Raw genomic sequence first — 21,833 nt, forward strand, 5'->3', positions numbered from 1 at the left:
GGAATTCAGAGTCTTTGAGGCAAAGGGCTGTGTCTGGGATTGAGATTTCATCACTAATTTCTGGCACAGTGCCTAGCACACAATATATACTTAATGTTTGTTGAATGACATGTAAATGCTGGACTTCTGACTTAACAAGTTATGGTGCACTGAGATGCCTCTAGAAAGGTTATAGCATAGAATTAGAACCCTCAGTTGACTCCTGAACTTCTTGATTGTGGAGTCCCTGTAAATATCTTTCAGAACTGGTGCTTGGGAAATGTTTTAGATGAATAAAAGTGTGGTGTGGTAAATTTCTTTTTCCAATGAAAATAAAGGGTAAAACCAAGGAAATACCATGTAAACATTTTGTACTTTCATTGGATCTTCCCAAATGCTTAAAGGAGGAAATCTATACTATAGGGCAAGAAGCATAGAAATAAAGAGGAAAATATAGACAAAATTATGTGTAGGCTAGTTTATTCTCAAAACTTAACTTTAATTAACCAAATGTTACAATTGTGCTTTTTAAGCTAGTGGACATTTGTCAAGATCTTTCCTGCCAGTTAGTAGGCAAAATAAACTCATTGTATTTCTTTCACTTATTATTATTTTTTTTAAATCCCACCCAAGTTGATGTAATTAAATCTTTTGAAGGTGGCCAGACCAAATACTGTTCTTGGGACATAACGAGGAATGAGCGGTAGTACTTTATTAAGACTTAGGCTAGGTACATACACACATAATCAAGCTGTTACTTAAGATTTCCTTGCCTCTAAATGAGTCGTCTTGAAGATGATGCAGGGAGGGTAAGAGAAAGACCAGGCTCCTGATGACAGGAGGAGGAGCGTCTGTTAGAGGAAAGGTTTAAGGAAAAGTCGGCCCATGGAATTAATAATGCCAGGGTCCATATGGTACTGTTAGCATATCCTGTAGTCATGTCAAGATGAGAATTTAAGAACACACAAGCTTAGTAACAAAAAAACTTCATGTTAGATGTGAGAGACCGCCCCTGTGAAATTTTTAGTTGACATTGGAAATGCATATTGTCTTGCAGGGAGATTTAGAGGGAGAACCAATAAAAGTTTTTGTGTTTAATTTTCTGGTGGTTGAGGAGTTCACATACTAGACTTGGAAACAGATAATACCTCATAGTGCAACCAACAGGAATTATCCTATTGGATAAACCAAGTATCTGGCTGTTTGAAATTGGAGCTCAGAAAACTGATTAATTTTATTGTATAAGATGTGAGGGCTGTGGTTGCTGCCAGATATATTTGAGATCCATTCTTGCCTTTCTCACTCTGCTCCTAATATTTTCTGTTCCCTTATGCCCACAGAATCTAGAGTAGTTTTGAATTTTGTAGGTCCAAAGTTGTTCCTCCCACTATAGCCTTTTTAAATAGCCTTTTATCATTTTATAGTTAGGTGTGGGTGGGTGGGCCTAGGTTTACAGCCAAAATAAGCGGGAAGCACAGAGTTTCTATATATCCCATTTCCCCTCACATGTACAGTTTTTTCCACTGTCACCATCCTGTACTAGAGTAATACATTTTTTACAATTGATGAACCTACATGGATACATCATAACCATCCGAAGTACATCATTTGGTTTACTCTTGAGGTGGTACTCTTTGGGTTTAGATAAATGTTTAATGACATGTGTCTACCATGATAGTATCATACAGATTGATTTCACTGTCCTAAAAGTCCTCTGTACTCCACCTGCTCATCTTCCACTCTTCTCAAACTCTGTGAGACTTTTGCTTTTATTTTTAAATTACTTAAGGACAAAGTTCTCTTCTAATTCCATTCTTATGCTGAACTGTTGAACTACATGTACTTTGTGATACAGTTCAGAGAACTTCTACTTATGTAAGGACTGCTGATACCTTCCTTTTATTCCTTTTTACCCTTTCTTTCTCTGAATAATGGTATGTCAGTGACCGTATTGTGTAAAAGAGATATTCTTTTATTTCCTGAGATTTCCTTGATGATCTGTTAATTGGAGATACTCCTGGACAAATGATAAACTCTGATAACATAGCCCTAATAAGTAGTAAGGTTTTATCTAGCACCATAGAGCTAGAAGAAAATTTAAAAATAGTTTCTGTTCTCTGCTTACAGGTTATGGTCACTTCTTAAACAGATCTCAAATACAGAAATGACATGTTTTTCCTGCGTAGCCTTATGTAACAGAGCTATATAATTCTTGGGTACCTCAATGCACATGCTAATCAGTTTCTTCTTGCTGCACCCCTTTTTGAAGAATCTGCTCAGAGCTTACTACCCTTTGATCACCAATATTTGCAGGTTGAGCAACTGATTTAGTTAAAACCAGTCCAGAGACTCCAATGGCTAAATTGAGCCCATTGGATTTTCTTCCCTGAGGATGGGGATCTTGAGATACTGAGTTAATTAGATGATGGGGAATCCTTGGGCTGAAAGATCATGATGAGTTGTGACCAGGACCAGAACTATCCCATAAACGTACATAACTTAAACCATGTGCCACCCAGTGGGAACGAAAAAGCCATGAGTCAGTACAGGAACGTAATCTACAGAGAGGAGCTGACTGTGGAGACCCATGAGAAATGGTGGCAGGAGCTTCTAGTCCCAGTTTCCACTCGGTCCAGCTAACTTTGTTTTCTTTCCTTGAGTATCCATGACATCTCTTATTGTAGCCTTTTCAGAACACCCCCCTCCCTATTTGACTCAAGTTAGTTGTGTGGGTTTTTGTTCTACAACTTAGATTGATTCCTATAGAATTGAAATCTTGAAGACTCTGGGATGTAAGACATACAAAGATGGAAAACCAATGTTTGATCATGAATGCAAAATAAGTGTATGTGGGGTAGCCTTTTGTCAATGTGTCCTTTACCTACAGGCATTTATTAACTCATTCACCATCCTTTCCTTTTTGAAGCTAAAGAATACCTATATTATTTCGTTTCTCAAAACAGTTAAAATGTCTGCTGTTTTCTCCCTCTTTAGTCATCACATTTTTCTTCAATTTCTTTTTATAATCTTAGGTAAAATACTGAAGTAGCGCTAGGAGACCTGGATTCTGTTCTTGCTGGGACTCTAACCAAATGGATAGTCTAAGGAAGGTATTTCATCTCTCTGCCCCCTGTTAAACTCTTCTGTGAAGTGAGAGGGTTGGGCTGGATCATTGATTTCTACCTATAGTTCTTATATCCTTAAACGTAATAATCACAGGCTGTGGGGCTTAGGACATGGACATATTTTGGGAGCCACTGTTTAGCCTACCTCAAATGAGACGGCATTATTTTTTTAAAAGATTTTATTTATTTATTTGAGAGAGAGAGTGCGACCGTGTGCATCTGAGCAGGAGGAGGGGCAGAGGGCAGAGGGAGAAGCAAAAGCAGACACCCCACTGAACAAGGAGCCCAATGTGGGGCTCGATCCCAAGAACCTAAGATCATGATCTGGCCAAAGGCAGACATTTAACCAACTGAGCCACCCAGGTGCTCCAGTGGTAGCATAAATGAACCAATTTTTAAGCCTTTTTGTTCTATATGATATTTTTTTTTTTTTTTTTTTTTTTAAGATTGTACTTATTTATTTGCCAGAGAGAGGAAGAGAAGCAGGCTCCCTGTGAAGCAGGGAGCCTGATGTGGGGCTCAATTCCAGGACCCTGGGGTCATGACCTGAGCTGAAGGCGGACACTTAACCCACTGAGCCACCCAGATGCCCCCCATAGGATATTCTTAATAAGAAATTGCCATTCTTTATCTGAAGCTGTGTTAAAATACTATCTTATAGTGATTTACTTCATGTGCTATAGCATGAAAAGGTCATATAGTGATCAGGAAAAAAGCAAAAGTGGTGCATCTTTTTAAGAGCTCTTATGGCAAGAAGTCGTCACTTGTTTGCCTTCTGCACTTCATCCTAAGGCTGACTTCTTTGTGGTTGTGAGTTGGTTTCCAGCAGTGACTAGAGCACTTATTTCCTTCTTCGTAGACTCCTGGTGAGCAGTGTTTTTCCAGTAACTCTTGGAGAAGATAGAGTATTCTAGCATGGGTGAGGGAGTAACATTTTGGGCCAGATAATTGATTGTTGTAGGATATGTAGTTGCATCTCTGGCCTCTCCCTACTGGATACAAGTACCACTGTCTCCTCCCAGTCATATCAACTAAAAATGTCATCAAACAATGTCAGTGGTCCCCTGTTTGTCAGAGGTCTCCCTGTGTGTCAAGATTGTCCCTGAGTAAGAATCACTGCTTTAACCCAAACAGAGCCCATTTGTGTCTCACCAAAATCTGCTGGCTAGAAAGTTTCAAGTCTTAATTAGGAAAGATGAAGGCAGAAAAATGGGTGCTGGAGAGGTAACTGCAAATGTCTAGTACACGAGAAATTCTAATACGGACCCCAGCTGGGTCAAACCTGGCAGGCTTGGGCAGCCCGGGTGGCTCAGCAGTTTAGCGCTGCCTTGGGCCCAGGGTGTGATCCTGGGGTCCCGGGATTGAGTCCCACATCAGGCTCCCTGCATGGAGCCTGCTTCTCCCTCTGCCTGTGTCTCTGCCTCTGCCTGCCCCCCCCCCCCCCCCCCCCGCCCATCGTCTCTCATGAATTTAAAAACAAACAAACAAACAAAAAAACCCTGGCAGGCTTGCTAAATTTTTGCTAGACCCATGTTAGTATATTCTAACATTATGATCTTCTGTATTAGAAAACTAAAACCCAGTATCACACTTTAAAAAAATCTATGGGGCTATGAATCCCAGGTTGTTGTTGTTGTTTTTTTTTTTTTTCTGCTTTATTGATGTCATATAGTCAGTTGCTCTTTATATTAGAATTTTTGTCTGTGTATAACTTCATTCTTTTTCAACAAGTCTCTTCCCTGAGGTTTTCACATTCAATGGGATATACCCTTCCTGTGACAATGCCTCTGTTGCCCCTTGCCATGAGGCCTTAGCAAACACACGGTGTAGTACAGACTGCATTTAGCTATAGCCATTTATGCGCTAGAGAACTGTGATTGGAATTTTTCCAAGTGTTTTTTTTTTTTTTTCCCTTGTGAGCTAATTGAAATAGAATACAGGCACATTTATTTTGTTTTGAAGTTTCTATGATTTACAAATGAACAAATCTGTACTTTTATAGGCAGCAGATAACTGGTATTTTGGAGAGTATGTGTTATTTCTTGATTGTGCTCTGCATAGAATTTGAACCCAAGTGCTACAGAACCAGTGCCATAGAACTGCTTGCTCTGTTCTGTCTGGTGACAAGATTATTTTCCATCTGATCTTAGCAAACTAAAAGATGGTAAATGAGTTTGTCATGAAGCTAAGTTTAAAGGATGGTTTGTTATTCTGAAATACTTTTTTTGCTTTTGCTTTTTTTTTTTTTTTAAAGGATCTAAAAAAAATAGAAGATCTTTTCTCTATTTTCATGTGAGTGCTCTGGCTATAATGGAAACTCTGGACTAGTACTTGATGAACGGGTATGCAACATGATTGGGAATAAGCACAAGCTGCTTTTTTTTTTTTAATCACAAGTAAAGCATAGTAGCGATTACACATGTGATAGCTCATAATAGAGTGCCCCCAGCAGACCGGTAAAATATAACAAAACTAAATGACACACAGGCTAGAATTTATATGAATTGCTCAAATGAGTCTATGTTGGGGTTTTTGGCAATACCTTGGTGCTTCACAAAAGCCATGAAGGGCTCTAGAAAGAACCCTGTTTTTGCCATGGCTTTAGTTGTATTCTGTATGTATAGAGGCTAGCAGAAACAGTCCACTCTGTCCTAATTGTTACTTATCCCATAAATTGTCTTTCCCTACATACCATTTTCCGATTTACTAATTGATCATTTATCCTCCAGCTTTGCTGGTGTAGAACCTTTATGTTCCTCTTAAATTCATTCAGATTGGGCAGGAGGACTATATTATAACCATCTTTAAGTGAGTTGAAAAAGCATAATTCCCCAGTTGGGCTTAAAATGAAAAACTTGACTGAATGACTTTATGTATATCTTTCCCAGACCTGTTAGAATGACTACAGCTTCTCCCCTGGTCTTTTCTCAGCCCCATGGAAAACAGGTAGGGGAAGAGATCTAGAAGTAACAGTGTAAGATAGTAAGATAGTAAGATAACTGAATCTGCATAGGAGGGAGGAAGACATTGGACTAGGAAGTAAGATAACTGAATCTGCATAGGAGGGAGGAAGACATTGGACTAGGAAGATTTGGTTTGCCATGGTTATTAAAGCAAAAATGGGGGGAACAAGGAGAAGGCATGCTGTTTCTTTTTTAGAAGGTCTTGTCAAGGGCCTAGTTTTAAAAGAGAAAGAGACAGCCAGTTAGGTTGAAATGATTTGAAGTCCATGCCTCCATAGTCGTATTTTTTGAAGCCAAAGTAAACAGTTGGGTAGAGATAAATGGACTAACTTCTCCCTTGGAACTATTTCAGTAGGTGGTGCTCTTGTTCCATAGCATAGCATAGTTTTTAGAGAGGTTCTGAGACGACAGTGGGTAGTTCTAGAGCCTGTGTTCCTATTGATCCTATAGGTCATTACCAGGTGCATTGCTTGGATAGCAACATATGGGTGCTTTTGGTGAGAGGTCTTTTGTTGTTGTTGCTGTTGTTTGTCTGGAAATGAGGTGAATTCAGGTCTTTACCTTCTCTAAAGCTACTTGAACTTTGCTTCACAGGGGAACCTAACTGAGGGGCTTACTAATAACTTTTTAAAAAATTTTGTGGCTTGGGGCACCTGGGTAGTTCAGTCATTAGTTAATGTCTGACTCTTGGTTTTTTTTTTTTTTAATTTATTTTTTATTGGTGTTCAATTTACTAACATACAGAATAACCCCCAGTGCCCGTCACCCATTCACTCCCACCCCCTGCCCTCCTCCCCTGCTACCACCCCTATTTCGTTTCCCAGAGTTAGCAGTCTTTACGTTCTGTCTCCCTTTCTGATATTTCCCACACATTTCTTCTCCCTTCCCTCTTGGTTTAATTTCAGGGCCTGATGTCATGGGTTGTGAGATAGAGTCCCACTTCGGGCTCTCTGCTCAGCAGGAGTCTGCTTAGATATTCTCTTCCTCTGCCCCTTCCCCCACTTGTGCTCCCTTCAGTGCTTGCACGCGCTCCCTCCCTCTCTCTCTCAAATAGTTAAAATCTTTTAAAATTTTTTTGTGGTTCTAGTTTTTATCTAAACAGTTGTGATGTGTATTGTGTTGCCAGTTTTCTGTGACTATTCTTTTTTAATATAAATCACCAGTGAACCTACAAATCAAGGTTCTTTTCAGATAAGTCAGGCTATCATTTTTGTTTCTTTATGTTTTCCTTTCCTTTAGCTTCAGGGAAGATGGAGTAGAATAAAATAAATATGTGGGAGAGAAATTTGTAAATGATGAAGGAATATAGATGAAAAACATTTGGATTTGAACAGCAGCCAGTAATAACTATAGCTGACAGTGAACCTGGTTGGCATCAGCCCTTTGCTTCCCTTCTTTTGCTTATGTTGAATTCTTTGGTTCAGAGTTGGTTGCGATATGATGGTGAAGAAGACATCCAGTAGAGTCTACATTTGGTGCTCCTGGCAGAAGTATAGTGGGCAAGGAAATTTAAATCTAGACTGAGTATCCATTCCCAGCAAGACAAATCTCTTGTTGCCAGAAGTTGTCAAAAACATTTAGGGGTCTGTTTTCTCAGTAAGTTTATTGGGGTTGTCTCTGAAGTGAGACAGTTGAGTTGGTTCACCTTGTATTTACCATCTGCTGAGGAAGAGGCAAATGCTTGTCAGACTCTATATTAGCTGGGTGTGCCTATTTGAGCTGCTGATTCCTGTTGTCTCCCCATGCTGCCAGGTATCAGTGAGCATAGCTGGTCCTGGCTGTAGTGCTAGCAGCCTGCCTCTTGACATTTGCAACCCAGCTGATCCAATGGATGTTCAGGACACTCTTACAGCTTTGAAGATTTTCTTTTTATAATTAATACTTTGTTTAGATTTGTTTATGGATTTATTTAGTTATCTGCTTGTTTTTTAACATTATCTTTCTCAGTATTCAGAATGTACTTTTTATTTTTTTTTTTAAAGTAGGCTCCATGCTGGGCATGGAGCCCATCACAGGGCTTGAATTCATGACCCTGAGATCAAGACCTGAGCTGAGTTCAAGAATCGGATACTTAACTGACTGAGCCACCCAGGTGCTCCCAGAATGTACTTTTAATCTGAGAACTACAGTATTTCTTAAACATTCTTAGCTTTTATCTCTAAATATTGCTTCTCTCCCATTCTCTTCACCTCCCAGATGTTTGTGAAGCTATCTCTCAGGTTTCTTAAATGCTTTTCTTTTTTTTCCCCCCAGAATGGGCTGCATTCTGAGTGAGTCAGAATGATAGTATTATCATAGTATTATCTTAGATTTACCAGTTCTTTCTTCAGTTCTATCTAGTCCGAAGTATCTGGTGTGCTGTTTTAAACTTTAATAACTATATTCTTCATCCACATAATTTCTAATTTATTCTTTTTTTAATTGTCCATTGTTTTAATTCTGCCTTTCTATTTTACGATTTTTAATTCTTTTTCAATTAGCTTCTTAAAAGCATCTTTATGCTTATTTTGTTGGACTGTTTTATAATATTAATTTCATCTGAAGTGAATTAGTGGTCTGATGACAGATTTTGTTAGTTTCCTTTATTGGCATTAGATTTCTTCATGCATTTTATTTTAGACTTTGGTTGAATGGCATGCTTTATTTTTTTATTTATTTTTATTTTTATTTTTTTATCTTTTTTGAATGGCATGTTTTAAATGAGATCTGTTTTGTATTGTTTTCATTTCCACCCCTCTTCCTCTTTGCTCATTCCTTATAGCCATTTTGGAACTGTCTTGTGTGGCTTACACAGAGCCTCAGTCTAGAACCTTGGGGTAGTTTATACTTGGGCAATCACAGATGGTCTCATAGAGTTACTGGTCGCTAGCTGGCCTGTGTCCTCCTTCCTCCCTATGCCACAGCTCTATATGAGACAAGGAGCTGCCAACCTGCTTTCAGGAATGGGGGGCCTCCTCCAGTTATCACATTGACTGTGCTAACTCTGTCTTTTGTGGATTATGTTTAGCCTCAAAACTTTGTAGGACTCATACTTCCAGTTTTGGTTCCTGGATCCTGAGCTTAAGAGGCTCAAAGCTTTAACTTTGAGGGCTTCCCTCTTGAGTTTCTGCCCCAATCTGTTTCACAGAAATGTTTATATTATTTTTGGGCTTGCCTACATCTTTTTGATTTTTTCTTCTTATGTTTCCCCTCTCATTGCTGTATGTTTGGAGTAGAGAGGTTCCATCAAAGTGAATTTACTGTGCCATCTTAACTGGAAATCATATGGGCTGAGGGTTTAAAGGAAATAAAGTGAGATATTTGGTTTTACATAGTACTAAACGTTAACCACAAAAATGCTTTTTTTGTGTGTGAGTTCAGTGAGACCCATAGCATACAGTTATTTAAACTTCCTTCTGAGACTTACAGCCCCAAAAAGATGAGTAAGATTAAGCAGGTAGGATTTATTAGGATTCTGTAGTTCTCTACAAAGATTTCACCTTTTATTTTTCATTTTGATGGTAATTTAAAAATTCAGTTGTTTCCAAACACCTTAATGCCCACAATTTGAACTAAATAATGTTTTAAGATGTCAGTGCCTGCAGTTGTGTTTGTATTGGTGCCAGGTAGCCATACTTTTAGATATTGAAAAATGAACATGGGTGAAAATGTAAATCATATATTTGAGCTGGGTGAAAGATTCCTGTTTCACGTAATTCAAAAAGAGAAAAGCGCACATTTAGCCATCCCTGTATATGGTAGCAAATGAAAGAAACTGCTGGTAGCTTTTGGTAGTCAGTGCCAAGTTTACATGACCAGTCCAAGTGAGATTCAGTAACCTATATCAGTGATCACATTGAATTCATTTTGTTGATTGAAATTTTACTCAGTTTGTAGATTTGCTGGTATTTGTGTAAAAATTTTGTAGATGTTTAAGAGTTCTAAGTATAATGTTTTTACTGATTTTATACTTGATACTTGATAGTATTTAACAGGATAAAAATGGGTGGCTCAGTGGTTGAGCGTCTGCCTTTGGTTCAGGGCATGATCCCGGGGTCCTGGGATCGAGTCCCACACTGGGCTCCCTACAGGGAGCCTGCTTCTGCCTCTGTCTGTGTCTCTGCCTCTCTCTCTGAGTGTCTCTCATGAATAAATAACTAAAATCCTTTATTAAAAATGGTTTTAGATGGTTCTGAGAGCCCTCAGGAGTTTTTCTTCAAGTTTGAGAAACATTGATCAAAGCATAGCTTAACTCTTCCTGAGTTTGGTTTTTATGTTTTTGCCTGGCTCACTCTTCCTCATACTTCATGCTTTTGCTTAGGTTAGATATCCTTTCTCTCTGGAAGTGTCTGACACTCCTGTGCTGGGTGAGGTGCCCCTTCTTAATGCTCCCTGTGGCGCCTTGTTTTTCTTTTTCCTAGCCCTTCCCACAGGGATTGTGTTTTTTCTGTTTATAGATCCTGATTTTCTCATTAATCACAGGTTGCTTTGAGAGTAAGCAACACACTCCCATCTTTTTACTTGCAGTGTTTTTGAGAGTTTCTGTCATAAAGTAGGCTCCCAATAAATGTGTGGGATTTTTTGTTTTTGTTTATTTAGTAATAAATTATGGGTAGAACCAAGGGTGGCAAGAGGCAGAAATAAGTTGGAGCCAAGGCACCAGTGACAAAGGTAAGATTTCTGATATTTTAATATCTAATGTGTTCCTCAGCCCATTTTTTCAAACTTTTGGTCCCACCAAAAGTCACAGTCTTACTCCAAGATAAGACAATTAAGGACAAGAATGCAAGCAGAGTAAGTAACCACTATTTCTAACAGAATGTATGTAGGAAGACTGGTATTTTTTGAGTCCCAGTGGTTGCTCTTCAGTGCTCTGTTGGAGAACAGGGTCAGGCGGCTCTGTCTTAGTGGCTCCCAAAGCAAGCGCTGTCACAGAGGGATGCTTCTCCTTGGAAGTGAGGTCCAGAGACCAGCTTTTTTCTTCACATGACTGGGGATGTGGGCTGGAGAATGGAGCTCCATAAATCTTTAGACATAGTTCTCTGCTAGATTAAATTTTCTTAATTCTTTGCAAAGTCATTTGAAGAGTGTATTCACTCTGCACCTGAATTATAGTTTCCTCCTATGGTTCTTTAGGCCTAGATTTTGTTTATGATTGAGGTTTGTATGAAATTATCTGCAAATTTCATGTCTGTGTTTTTGATTAGACTATCTCCGAGGAGAAATGCTGTTGATTCAACAGAGAAAAAGCCAGCTCCTCCTAGTGGAACTTTTCTTAAAACCTCATTATTTTTAGGGGGGAATATATCATTTCTTTCTTAAGTACTTTATGTGGAAACAGTATTTTATTGTGACTGTTTAAAAAATTCACAAACACAGGGGCAAATTGACCAGTCTTTCTTAAAATAATGAGGCAAAGAAACATTACATTTTAGTAAATTAAAAATACTATTATCAGGCTTTCAGTAAGGCAGAGGAAGTGTGTTGTCAACCTTAAGCATAGTTGGGCATAAATTTCTTAATTTTATTTTTTATTATACTCCTGGAGGTTTACAATATTCTCTTTCTCTCTCTCTTTTAAAGTAGGCTCCACACCCAGTGTGAGGCTTGAACTCACAATCCTGAGATTAAGAGTTGGTACGCTCTGTTGACTGAACTAGCTGTGTAGCTTTAAATATTTTCTGATAAGGCCATTGTGCTGCACCCTTGTTGATGATATTGATTGGAGGCTAGGTATTTAATTTGTCTTTTTCTTCTTTCATTAAGTTTGTTCTGTAGCATTCAGTCCTTAACTCTCTGGTACTTACTTGATGGGAGAAGTAACTTTAGTTGACTCGTGCTCAGGGAAAATGAAAAAAAAATTATGCTTTTTATCAGGTTGCCACTTTGGTTATGGGCCATATTTGGCATATATAGATTTACCTCTCATACCTCTGGCTTAGAGATGGGACACACACACTAAAGAAAAGCAATGTCTGATGTTCTTGGCTCTTGACAAGTATGATCCACAGCCATTTTGAGACTGAGATGTTCAATGACCTTTGCAGTGATGACAATCTGGGAGCTACAAGGGCTTCTGTCAACACAAAATCAGTTCAAATTTTATCTATCTTAGCCTCTCCTCTACAACAGCCTTAGTGGATTTGTTTACTTATGTGTATCACACATTTGTTCAACAAATATTTTTTGAGTTTCTACGTGTCAGCTACTGTGCACAACAGTGGTATCAGAACTCCGCAAACTAGGTCCTGAGGACGTGTGCCACTTAGGATGTCTGGCTAGAGGTAACAGAAAACCCAACGAGATGTGGCTTAAGCCACGTAATTCAAAGTAGGTTGGCTACTACATGGCCTCAGCTATGCTAAGGAAAGGACACAGGTCCAACTTTCTGCTCTGTTCTGTGTGGATTGTTGGCCAGTCCTCTCAGGCTACTTATTGCTGGATCCCAGGGCAACTACTGACAGTTTAAGGGTCAAATGAAGATTATAGTATCTAATATGAAAAAAATGTGAATTTGTTTTAGATTGAGAAAGACTACCAAAAACCTTCCAGCCGAAGCTCAATTCTCTCCATCTCAAGTAGTATAACACTGGCTATTCCTATAGTTGGTAGAAAGGCAAATGGAAATACCATGACTGGCCTCAACCAGCCATTCTCAAAATGTGGCTCAAGAACCCTTGGGTATCCCCTGATTCCCTTTCATGAGTATCATACAGGCAAAACTATTTTCATAATAATGCTAAGACCTTATTTGCATTATCCACTCTCATATCCTCCCTAATGTACAGTGGAGTCAAAGATTACATGATATGTGATGATATATCATCGCTCCGGCAGCGAATGGAATGTGTATGTCTATTTTTAGGTCTTAAATTTTTTCAGGTTTAATATCTAATGTGGTAAATATTGATAAATATAACCCACATAAACAAAGGCTCTCAGTAATGTCTCCAGTAATGTTTAAGAATATAAAGGGGCCCTAGGCTGCCTGGGTGGCTCATGGTTGAGCATCTGCCTTTGGCTCAGGTCATGATCCCATGTCAGGGGATTCGAGTCCCACATCAGGCTCCCTGCAAGGAGCCTGCTTCTCCCTATGCCTATGTCTCTGCCTCTCTCTCTGCTCATGCCATTCTGTGTCACTCATGAATAAATAAATAAAATATTTAAAAATATATATATAAAGGGGCACTGAAAATGTTTCTGATTTACTGGTCTCCATCAGAAAGATGTTCATCCATGGAATTGGGGCACCTCCGAGCTTCCCCAAGACTCATGGCTGTGAGATTCCTAGATGAACTGATTCTGTTAACAAAGAAGCAGCAGAAGGGGTAGTAGGGCTGTCAGGTAGACAACAGCAGTGTATGCAGGACTGTCCTGAGGAGGGGGCCTTGGAGAGAAAGACATGGCAGGGAGATAGGGCATACTCCAGGCTCTGTCACTCTTTTGACCAGCGCCACACTCAAGTCTGTCTTTTTTTTTTAAATTGTAGTGCAGTGTACATAACATGAAATTTACCATTTTAACTATTTTTTGAATGTACCATTCAGCAGCATTGATTATATTTACGGAGTTGTACAACCATTACCACCACCCATCTCCAGAACTTTTTCATCTTCCCAAACTGAAATACTATACCCATTAAATATAATTCTCCACTCAGCCCCTCACAACTACCATTCTGTTTTGTACTTCTATGAGTTTGACTACTCTGGGTATCTCCTATAAATGAAATGATGTGTAATACTTGTCCTTTCATGTCTGGCTTATTCTCTTAGTATGTTTTGAAGGCTCATCGATGTATGTATCAGAATTTCCTTCCTTTTAAGGCTGAATACTATTCCATTGTATGTATATATCCATTTTGTGTATTTATTCATCTCTTGATAGACATTTGTGTAACTTCCACCTTTTGGCTGTTGTAAATAATGCTGTTATGAACATGGGTTTACAAATATCCATTTGCATTCCTACTTTGAATTCTTTTGTGTATATATATAGAAGTGAAATTGCTGGGTCATATGGTAATTCAGTGTTTAAATTTTTTAGGATCCATCATACTGTTTTCCACAGCAGTTATACTGTTTATTATCCCCAACCAGTAATGCTCAGGGGTTCCAATTTTTCTATATACTCACAAACACTTTGTATTTTTTGTGTTTTTAAATAAAAGTCACCCTAATGGGTGTAACGTATAGTATGTCATTGTGGTTTTGATTTGCATTTCTGTAATGATTAGTGATGATGAGCATCTTTTCATGTGTTCATTGGCCATTTGTATATATTTGAGATCTATTCAAGTCCTTTATCCATTTTTTTAAAAACTAGGGCTGGCTGGCTTTCTTTCTTTTTTTTTTTTTTTTTAATTTATTTACTTATTCATGAGAGACACACAGAGAGAAGCAGAGACACAGGCAGAGGGAGAAGCAGGATCCCTGTGGGGCGCCCAATGCGGAACTCGATTCCAGGACCCCAGGGTCACGACCTGAACTGAAGGCAGACACTCAACCACTGAGCCCCAGACGCTTGCCTGCCTGCCTGCCTTCCCTCCCTCCCTCCCTCCCTCCCTCCGTCATTGAGTTGTGGGAATTCTTCATATATTCTGGATATTAATCCCTTATTTGATACATGATTCGCACAGGTCTGTTCATTTTGTGTGTTGAACTTTTATACAAGGTTTCATTTTACTAAATGATTTTTTAAAAATCTATATCACTGTTGTCATTGTTATCACTTTTGTGACTTTATCCTAGATGTTTACCCACTGCACTGGTTTAGATGATAAAGATGGTAGGACCTTGGTAATTACTTCAGCACTCACAATTAAATTATAATAACTACTTCTGAATTTTTCACTATTCAAAATATAGCCCTGGCTACTCTTATTTGCATACATGGTTTTATAGATTACTATTTGCCATGAAGGAAAACAATAATGATTAAAATGAAATAATTTTTAAAACATTTTTCCTAAAGGAAAATTTGTGGCAATTGTAGTCTCTGACAAGACTTTATAGGTACCAGATTCCTTGCCAAGTCAGCTGAGTAAGGATTCTTTTATATTTTTTTTCAGAAATATCTAAAAACAATTAAATTCTAAGTTGTCTTTAGATGGGACAACCCTTTTGAGATAGAGGGTGCCTTTCAACAGCAATGCTAATGGAAGATCAGAAAATTACAGGTTAAATTATAGAAGGGATTTTCCATCCCAAAATTTCATAGATTAGAAGAGGATAATAATGTTACATAATACTAAATGAGAGGCTGGAGTTGCTGGCTCATGCCATTCCTGGTCACTCCTAGTACCGTGGTAGACTGAACATCCTGCATGCTCCTGCCTGGGCATGCAGGGTTTACTCTTTGAAGTCAGAGCTGCTTATATGCTCAGGTGTCAACATGGAACTTTGGGAACCCATTTTGTTTTCAGAAAGATAATTTGAGAACCACTAGTCTAGGGGCTATTCCTTGCCAGGCTCTTAACACTGGATATCTATATTAAGGGAAATGGTTTTGTTAGTTTTTAATGGATTAGGATACTTTGTCCCAGCCTGTTACCTCCTTATTTCTTTCCTTTTCATCATCTTTCTTCAGATACTGCTCAAGTGTTGTGATGCTTTTCTTTCCTTCATTACCTCTCATGAATTGTGCTTGGTAAACTCCATATTCTTTGTGAAGCACATTTTTCCATGAAGTTTTTGGATGTATCCTTTTCCCAAAGAACAAAATCACCAAAATGGGGAGCCTTTTAACACTGAAGCATTACTTCTTCTTCACCTGCTGTATTTTGAAGCCAAGCCATGTTATTTTGGCAACTCACCCTCAACCCTCACAGACAATGGTGTATTTTTGCGCCATGGTGATTTGAGTTAATTAAGTAGTACTTTGCAGGCAGCAGAGTAACTTTCAAGCAGTTTATAAATGAGAGAAGAGAGGGAGGCAGCTTAGAGGATCCTAAGTTGACATCATTTTGAACCAGCCTATTTCAATATCTGATGTTTGCTAGCTCTGATGGCTGGATTCCCTTGCTTCTTTATCCCTCTTCCTTCTGCCTCCTCTTCTGTAGGATCTCCTCTAATAGCAAGAAATGAAGACATGAACAAGCACACGGAAATCCTTTATTTGCTAGCTCTCTCTGCTCACAGGACATTTTTTCTTTTTCTTTTTTTTTTAAGATTTTATTTCTTCATGAGAGACAGAGGCAGAGGGAGAAGCAGGCTCCCTGTGGGGAGCCCAATGCAGGACTCGATCCCAGGACCCCAGATTACGACCTGAGCCAAAGGCAGATGCTTAACCACTGAGCCACCCAGGTGCCCCTCACAGGACAATTTCTTTAGTCTCTTCTGTATGGCATTTTCTGAAGGTCATTTTATTTTCTCCTGGAAATATATAGTGAGGGGACTAAGAACTTTTGTTGTTTTTAGTCTGTGTATATGGAGAAGGTGAAATCATGGTTTTGATTCCATAGGATTGGGTAGTGCCAAAAGAGAAATAACACAAGAAATGGAAAATGGGGATTTCCTTCCAACTTTCCATGCCATTTGCTTTTACTACATTAGTATATACAGTTTGTGTACAAAATACTTGTTAAAATCCTGAGTTTTAAGGAAATAATGTCATTGACATCCACCTTTCTCTTTTGCTCTAAAAGATGCTAAGCAGTATTTCTCTAATTGCTCCAATGAAATGACTATGGGCATAAACATCCATCTGAGGGCATCCATATTAAGCAGACTCATAAGAAAGTCAAAGATTTACATTCGGGGCAAGATCAAGAATTTGGTATTGATCAAAAGATATATAGTTAGATCTCAGTTGTCTAATAAGGGTGCAGATTACTGGGGAAAAAATTAATGCATTTGTGAAAAAAACTGGAATCACTATGAACCTGAAGAATCCTTTTATGAGGCATGCATTCTATTTTAGCTGCATGGACTTGGCCTCATTTTGTCTGCTTGGACCTGGACCTTTCACGGGTTATCCTCTGAGTGATGAATTGGATGTCTCTTCCTCTTTATGACACTAGCCCTCTCAGGGTAAAGCAGTAGGCACATAGCTTTGGGGGAGGGGGGGCAGGTAGAGAAGGCTGTGGATTTTCTCCTCCTGAGAGCTAGTAGTGGGAAAATGGAGCTGTTATTTGAGGATGGGAAGGAAGAAGAGAAAACAAGTTCTAGGATCGTATCTCTGGCAAATTCTGAGAGTTATAATATCTTCAGAGAATTCAGCTAAAAAATAGAAAATTCTTATAGACTTCCAATAATTTAAAATTTTTATTGTATTCATCAAGTACTTTATGTGTTGGTTAGCATTTATAAGCTATAACATTTTTTCTTTTTTTCCTTTAGGGTCATACCTGTATGGTAAATGTATATATAGAAGTTAAATTTTTTTTTTTGTTTTTTTAATGGAATGTAACACATACAGAAAAGCACAAACATGACTTACAGTTGTATAAATTATTAAAATGTTAATACACGTTACTGGTATCCAGATCAAGAAATAGAATATTGCCAGCATTTTGACTGCCATTTACACATACTTTTCCCATACTACTACTTCTCTTCCTCTAAAGGTAATAGGATTCCTGACTTTTCGGGGTAACCACTACAGTTGAGTTATACCGGATTTTGGACTTCATGTAAATGAATCATATCTTATGTATTTTTTTTTTAAGATTTTGTTTATTCATGAGAGAGAGAGACGGAGAGAGAGGCAGAGACACAGGCAGAGGGAGAAGCAGGCTCCATGCAGGGAGTCCGATGTGGGACTCGATCCCAGGTCTCCAGGATCACACCCTGGGCTGAAGGCAGCACTAAACTGCTGAGCCACTGGGGCTGCCCTATCTTATGTATTCTTTTTGGGTTTGTTTCTTTTTCTCAACATTATTCATTCAGAAAATTCATCTCTATGCCTGTAGTGGTAGGTTTTGCATTTTCATTGCTGTACATTATTCCTTTGTATAATGATAGCACATTTAATTTATTCATTCTACTCTTGAGTGGCATTTGGTTCTTTTCACTTTGGGTGTACTATGAACAGTGCTGGTGTGAACATTCTGCTAGTGTACATAAACAATAAGCTTGGAGTGTTCTTTGAGGGAGAGCTTATAATTTGTGGATTTTTGCATGATGATTTACTGAGAGGGATGTGCGAAAATTCCCAGTATGATTGGAATTCTTTCTTTCGGTAGTTATGTCAATTTGTGTGTTATATTTTGAGATTTATAGTTTGTTTTACATTTCCAATTATTGGAGCATACAAATTTAGAATTGTTTAATCTTCCTGGTGAATTGAACACTTTGTCATTATGAAGTGACCCTCTTTACTTCTGGTAATGCTTTTTGTCCCAAAGTATATTTGAATTGGTTCAGTTTATTTGATTCCTTTGGTTAGGTTTGTAAGGTTTTTCATTTCCTAGTCTTTTAGCCTTTCTGAATCACTGTATCTTTATGTTTTAGATGTGTCTTTTGTAACAACATATAGTTTTTTTTTTTTAATTAAAAACGGATAGCATTATCTACAATAAAAGCAGGAGCAATGAATAAAATTAGAAAATCACTATTTTTCAATCCCTGATGGATCTAAAATGATCATAAATTCAGAAGACCATTTAGGAAAGGGTTGATGGTGAACTTTTCAAGGATGAATTAGGTTAAAAGTACCTGAAACAACTGATCAGTTTCAACTATGGTACATGAGACAACCAGTTATATGCCTTCTGGGTTGATTCAAAGCATACACAATTACAAAAGAAAGATTCTTAGAAAAATGCATTGACCCCGAATCTAAAAAAAAAAAAAAAAAAAAAAAATCCCTCTGAGTCGTGCTGTCAGTTTATACGCAACATATGGGATAGCAAAACATGCTAACACCATAATCAGCCTAACACACAAGTGTGTAAGATTCTGTTAGTCAATACAATAGATTGTACTAGCCTATAATATTGGTTCTTTCAGGGAATAAATGATGTGAAAATATTAAAATCAAGAGGGATAATTATTATAGATTAAGGGAGACTTATTTTTACATTATTTTGTTACAGATTAGAGGAGAAATATCAATATTGACCAATATGCAATACGTGGATCTTTTTGGATCCTAATATAAACAACTCAACCTAAAGGGAAATTTTAAAGAAATTTGAACATAGACGGGCTGTTAGATATTGCTGGATTTATTGAGTATGAAAGATAGTGTAGTTAAGTTTCTTTTTTTTTTTTTTTGAGTTCTTAGAAAAAAGAGATACAAATCAAAGTATTTTGAGTAAAGTGGTATGACATCTGTGATTTGCTTGAACTAGTTAATTGGTACATAGGAGTTCATTTGGCTATTTTGTCTTTTTGGTGTATTTAAAAATACTCATTAAATACTTATGAAAAAAAGGAAACCTCATGAGCAAAAGTTCAGTTGTACCACATAGCCTCTGCCTTAAGTGAGATCATCATAAGCTGTTCTCTTGAGTAAAAGTCTGCTGTTTATGAGTGGTGTCAGGTAAAGAGACATAAACTTTATTTTTTTTGCATAGTATTCTTTCCTAGTTCTTAGCCTCATCTGTTATACGTATGTAACTGTCTCACTCTTAAGGAGGCACACCTTGATCCATAGTTTTAGTAAGACTATATGGAATGGAAGAAGGGCAGTTCTTCAGAGCAAAAGTGGGGTGCGTTCATATTAAAGGAACAGGAAAAGGGTGCTAATTGGGCAAAAACCAGATAGCTACTCATTTGCACTTGCTCGTTACTCAGGACATTCAGACCTACTGGTTTCTATACAGGGAATTTTTAAAACATTTCCAACTAACATAATTTAGCTCTCCTTTCAAAAAGAGAGATAATCTAAAGTAATGCCTGGTTAATGCTTCTGGCTTCAGGTCCAAGATTTCTGGATAATGTCAGTTCCTCTTCCCATCTCTGTTGATAGTCTGTGAATTACAGACTGCAGAAAATTTATCTACTAATAATATACTCTATATATGCAGTAGTAAGAGAGGGAAAAATGAAAGAGAAGGGAGTTAAAAAAATTATATGACACAACAAGCAAGACATACACAGATAGCATCCAAAACCTCACTCATGCATTTTGCCCAAGCTGGCGTAATTTGCACATGATGATAGAGTACTGCTGGGCACACCCGGCTTTGTGGCTTGGACGATCTGTCTGGTCAGTGAGGCCTGCTAAAGTCTCTTCCCAGAATCCAGATCTTCCACATACACCTTAAACAGCATTGGATCTACTGGGTCATATGCACTGAGTGGCAGAGCACTTCAGCATCATCTAGCTGTGTAGTGGTTCTCACTCTGGGCCCTACCCATATTTCTCATTGCCAGAAAATAGGTAGAAGCAGAAAAATGACCTAAAACCCATGTAGTTTTGGGGTGCCTGGGTAGCTCAATCATTTAAGTGTCTGTATTCGGCTCAGGTCATGATCCCAGGACCCTGGGATTGAGCTCCACATAGGGCTCATTGCTCAGTGGGGATTCTGTCCCTTTCTCTTGGCCCCTCTCCCCCACTTACACTTGCTCTCTCTCTCTCTCTTTCTCTCTCAAGTAAATAAAGTCTTTTAAAAAAACCCTAAAACTCATGCAATTTATGTTCATGAATCCCAGAGATGTCATCCAAATGTTTTGAAAAGGTGCAAAAAGGTGGACAGTAAAACCCAAGTTTGTTTCCTGCACTTATTACCCAACTATCAGGGTCTCTACATTAGAGGCGACTACTGGTACTAGTTTGTTTATCCTTATTTTAAAGGGCATATCCTGGTATGGCATGGATCATTGGATCACAAGAAACTTCCTGAAGTGGCAGGCCCTGTGAATATTCATGAGATTTACACCCCACCATCTGGAATACATAGAAGGCATATTTGTGTCTTCTTAGTCTCTAGGTTCTATCAGCCTCATAACTTCAGTATGGTAGACCAGTGTAATATGCCATACTCTGAGTAGTCTCACCTCTAAGGGTGGTGAGACTGAACTGCTTTCTCATGTCCTCAGGTTATCCCAATAGAGAAATACATTTACTATCAGCTTCATAACAGCATTCTAGGTGCCTTGAGTGGTATTAGTTTTCTCCAGTTAGGATTCACATCTGAAAGTACAGCTTGAGTTGGACTTACCATTTGATTATGTTTTAGATAGCCTAATATCATTGACTAAGACCAACTGGCCCCTTGGTTGAAGAGGTGGGGTTTTTTGCAGATCACCAGACTTGATTTTGATAATCCAGTCTTTCACCTGGCTATTCTTACTAGAAGAGTATAATGAGGTAGGTTCCTTGATCATAGGCAGTACCTTGTTGGTCAGCATTATTACTTTCTTCTTCCATGGACTTCTGGTTTCCAGTACCCTTATGCGAACAGAAATTTCCCTACTGTTTTCCATGATTTGGCCCAGTAACCAGTTAAATTCTTCTTTCTTCAAAGGTTTGTTGCCTGAAGCTCACTATCTGGTTTGTATTAGATGTTATGTCAGTATATATCAGATTATATCAGTTTGTAGTTGCTTTTTTTTTTTTTTTTGAAACCACAAAAATCAAAGTGGTTAATTTAAGAAAAAAGAAAAAAAAAAAAAAAGGATTTTGTGGAAAGCCCCTGGAGAGTCAACAGGATTAAAGAGAGAACCGAAGGGTGCCAGGCTGGCTCAGTCAGTGGACCACGTGACTCTCGATCTCAGGGTTGTGAGTTCGAGCTTCAAGATGGGTATAGAGATTACTTAACAATAAAATCTTTAAAAAATAGAGCTGGAAAGTTACACCTTGTTAAGGATGTGACATTGGATGGCCTTAGGGATCTAGA

At 38.3% G+C, this 21,833-nt stretch overlaps 1 protein-coding gene across 10 annotated transcripts in view; it reads left to right on the forward strand.

Moving 5' to 3' along the window:
• FANCC (FA complementation group C) overlaps window positions 1–21,833 on the forward strand; it is a 290,345-nt gene that overhangs the window by 74,044 nt on the left and 194,468 nt on the right. The gene's annotated exons all lie outside the window — the stretch shown is intronic.

The sequence above is a fragment of the Canis aureus genome, chromosome 1 (genome assembly GCF_053574225.1).
Source record: "Canis aureus isolate CA01 chromosome 1, VMU_Caureus_v.1.0, whole genome shotgun sequence".
Classification (NCBI taxonomy): Eukaryota; Metazoa; Chordata; class Mammalia; order Carnivora; family Canidae; genus Canis; species Canis aureus.